Below are 4,452 nucleotides of genomic sequence, written 5' to 3' on the forward strand. Positions count from 1 at the left end.
TGAATAGTTAAAGAATCTTATTTTGGACATATCCCTATCATAACTAAGAAAGTGACATCTATCTCAATCCATTTTGATAGGCAAGCAACATTAGCTAGATCTTACAATAGTCAATATAAAGAGAAGTCTAGACATATAAGCCTTAGACAAGACTATGTGAGACAATTGATTCATGAAGGAATCATCTCCATATCATATGTGAGATCTAGTAAGAATTTAGAGGATCCCCTTACAAAGGACTTGGTGAGTTCTACTATAAAAGGGGTGAGATTGAAACTCCTAGAATAAAATTCATCATTGATGGCCAACCAACTCAAAATTAGGAAAACCTAATTTAGAGTTCAATGGCCATAACATTGTTAAGCATGTAAGAGAAAAAATTGAGAATCAAGTAGAATTGTGTGAGGTGTTACTTGTTTTGTCAAAGGGAATAGTTGGTTCAATGCTTCAAGCAACCAAGTATTTTGGTGAAACCTTGTAACATTTTCATTAAGGCTTAGTTCAAATTAAAAGATACTATGTGTTGACGTGATAAACGAACAAGAACTAGAGAAATACAAATGGCAAACAATTTTCATGTGGTTCAACTTATCAATTAAGCCTAGTCCACGAATTGGTTGTATTGATGAATAACATGCACGGGTTCAAGTTCTATAGATGTGTGTTTTGTACCCCATATTATATCGTATTGTATTGTACACTATTATATTAGTTTGTATTATATAACATATTTGTATATAGTACTATGTTTAGTATTGACTTTTATTAAAATATTATATATTTATATTTAAATACAAGTTAATACAAAACATAGTACTGTATAAAAATATACTATAAAACACAATTTATTATAATACAGTAAAATACAACACAATAAAATATGACATAATACAATGCATCAAACACACCCTAAGGGTTTAAAATTTGGCAGAGTTTTGGCATGTACAAGTTGGCTTATCTTTACAATGAGTCCCTATAGCTATTTATAGGCAGTTGTAGGAGATTTATACCCTCTTATCATGGTTTAAATCCTAAGAAATAAAATTGTTATGTTAATCCCAAATTACCATAAAAAGGTGTAAAGTACATTTAAAGTGGTTTGCGAGGAGGTCCAAATTTGCACACCAAATAAGGCATTCTCTGCGACTAACTTCTTGGAGACTTCTAGGCCCAAATGTATAGAATTGTGATTATGGTAGTGGTGTCAGTGTTAGGCGGGGCACCATTGATTTGGGAGGGCGATTTTGATCTTCTGACATCCTTTTTTTCGGTTGTATGGAGGGGACAACAACCTTCCCAAGTAACCACAACTCATGTCAGCGGTAGGTGGGTATGCGTGTTAGAGTGGTCCCTACCTCTCGTGAGCAACTCCTCACAGGGTGTGCTTGATTCCCGATGAGGGAACCCATGGCTCGGATGCCGACTTTTGGTATTTCTTATATGTCGAGCACTTAGGACCTTTAGATGGTCTTCCGAGGTCATGCACTTTGCGATTGTTGTGAAATTTTAACACATAATCATTAACAAGTAATATATTGATAAATATGAGTATCGTCCCACATATATTGATTATTATTTACCAACAATTAACTTCTCTTTCTCTTTGGCTAATAACTTGGATTTCAAAAATGAATAAAACAAGAACAAAAATAACTAAAATTAACAATGGAAAAATAAAAGAAAGCAAAATAACAATTAATCCAATGGATAAAAAATCTAGGGTCTTTAATTTCATCATTTAGCCAGTCTATCATGTTATCAATACAATTTTTACTCTTCTTCCTCTCCTTGTGATAGCAGATTTACAAATGTAATATATTCTTACTAGGATATATAAATCTCAACCTATATGCAAACTTTCTACAACTTTTTGTTAAGTTTCAATATACCACATGCATTAAGAACAAAACCTAAAAACTACACAAATCATATAGTTACACTCATCTAATATCAAAATTTACGTCTAAACAATTTTAACACAATTAATTTCTTCTCAAATTTTAAATTAAAAACACATGAATCATGCAATAGATGACCAATCAATTACAAGCATTGAAAACAATTTGAATAGATCACAATTATGAAGAAGAAATCATAAAACTTGCATTTAATAATAAAGTATCAAAAGACTACATTAATACCCTAGAAAATAAAATTAGTTCATGTTCATAGCAAACACATCCATAAAAGTAATTAAAGAGTGCATAAAAATAAAAAGGAGAAGAAACAAATACTAGCTGTAGATCCAATGAAACTCTCCACAATGGCCTCCAAAGTTTCTTTGGGTTTAGGGCTATGAAAACTTGACATAATTTGCATCTAATGATGTTTAAACGATGTTAATTAGGTTAATATCGTGAAACTCCAAAATTTCCATTTCTTAATCGCAAAAAATCACATTTATGGACAACTGGCACGACCATGCTGCTCACTTTTACAGTGGCCAAGTGTGAGAGCGGTCGCGCTACTTACCCGGCGTGATCACGGTGCTTCCCTCAAAATGCCTATTTTCATCATTTTGTCTTTTTCTAGATTTTATAATCATGTTTCAGTTCCAATTCATTCTGAATCCTTCTAATCGTAAAACAACACAAATAAAAGCATAAAACTGCACAAAACAACCCTAATATGATAAAACATAACCTAAAATAACATATTAAAACAAGCATAAAACTCACCTATCATTGATCTTCAAGACAATTGATAGTTCTCACTACTCACCTCCTTGCAGCCCAAGGAGGTCACATGTTTCAGGGTTGATCGCACATACTTAAAAAATATGATCAACATTTTCCCCCAAATCTTCACTCGTGCTTGGCAGGGTGGAGACTTCTGTAATATCCATTTTGATGGGCATTAAATGCACTGAAACATGGTGATTCCCCATTAATACATTTTTTTTTTGTCAATCGAGGTGTCGCTTAAGATTTTTTCTAAACACGTACTTTGTTTCATGACCGTTGGATGAAATTGATTGCCTAGTTGTAGGTGATCTGTTGCTCAAATTTGTTTGCATGTTAAGGTCTCTAATATTCTCACATTTCCTCCTCTTTTCGTGGTCTCCGGCCATTTCGCAACATCCACATGATCCTTACCGCCAGGGAGAAGACTTTTCTGCACAATGGGACAACGCATAAGGCCTATGTTCACTTTTTATAGCATAAGTTTCCTCATTTCACATTATGCTCGCTTTATTCCCATTATGCCTGGTTGTTAGCGTTGTGATGTTTTCCTATTTGTGTTAAGTCAAATAAAGACTGAGGATTAAAATAATGAATCACGTGATTCTATTGGCACCTACTTTTTTAAGACACTTTATCTTAATTAATAAATCATTTCTAATTATATCTATGTTATAAGTTTACACAAATATTCTTAGTAGTTATTTAAGAGTTAAATTGTATTTCTTCACACTCATTTTTAACACATAAACTATATAATAAATATAAAATAAATTATAAATATTACATTTTTTGTATCTATTTTAATTTTTTTTACAAACGTGAATAGAGGTGTAAATACGAACCGGGCTTTCTAGCACGGCACGAAACCCGCACGAGCACGACATGGCACGAAAAAATATGGGCTTGGGCAAGGCACGACACGAATTGAAAATTGGCACGACACGACACGGTATGACGTGGGCCTGAGCACGGCACAGCACAACAAGCCCGAAGGCACGATACGAAAGCATGAACAAACTAGCCCGAAAGCACGACACGATAAAAAGCCCGATATTTTGACATTAATAATGATAATAAATTTTTATTGTCAATTATCCATAAATTAAAATTATAATAAAAGTCTATTATTTTTCTCAATTTTATATTTTTATAATTATTTAAATTTATTTTAAGATTTTTGAGTTAAAATTTTTAGTATTTATTATTAGGTATTCAAATTCTAATAATTATCTTTGATATAATTTTGTGCAAAGTATTGTTAACAAGTATATAAAAATATCTAAAACTATAATTTAAACAAAGAAATGTATTTGAATTGGTGGTGAGTCCATTGATTGTTAAAGAGGAGGTGGAGAGTTCAATTCCCCATCCTCACATTTTTTGGCAATAATAAAATTGGCCTAAAAGTGGGCCCAAATAAGGAAAGTGGCCAGCCCGAATAAGGAAAGTGGGCCGGCCCGACTTGGGTCCGACACTGCACGACATGGGCCGGGCCCATGGGTCGTGCTGGGATTACTCTTTCAAATATGGGCCGGCCTAGCCTGGCACGAATTGAAATACTGGCCCGGCCTAGTCCGAATTATTCGGAGGCACGAAAAATGTGGGCCGGGCCGCCCACATTTACATCTCTAAACGTGAATGTCAAATACATTGTCATTTAATTTAGTAATTTTTTATGAGGTAAGTTTTTTCTTAATTTTAATATTATTTGCTCTTATTTTGTGTATAAGAGAATAAAAATTAAACTTTATAATCGATTTTCTTTTCA

General features: G+C 33.2%; 1 long non-coding RNA gene across 1 annotated transcript; it reads right to left on the reverse strand.

Moving 5' to 3' along the window:
• Positions 1 to 2,143: 2,143 nt before the first annotated feature.
• LOC133819022 (uncharacterized) lies at positions 2,144 to 3,072 on the reverse strand. The gene is made up of 2 exons (XR_009886231.1): positions 2,679 to 3,072; positions 2,144 to 2,528 (listed from the first exon to the last, which is right to left on the reverse strand). It is a non-coding gene; the product is annotated as an uncharacterized LOC133819022 (long non-coding RNA).
• Between the last annotated feature and the right edge of the window lie 1,380 nt (positions 3,073 to 4,452).

This window comes from Humulus lupulus, chromosome 2 (genome assembly GCF_963169125.1).
Source record: "Humulus lupulus chromosome 2, drHumLupu1.1, whole genome shotgun sequence".
Taxonomy (NCBI): Eukaryota; Viridiplantae; Streptophyta; class Magnoliopsida; order Rosales; family Cannabaceae; genus Humulus; species Humulus lupulus.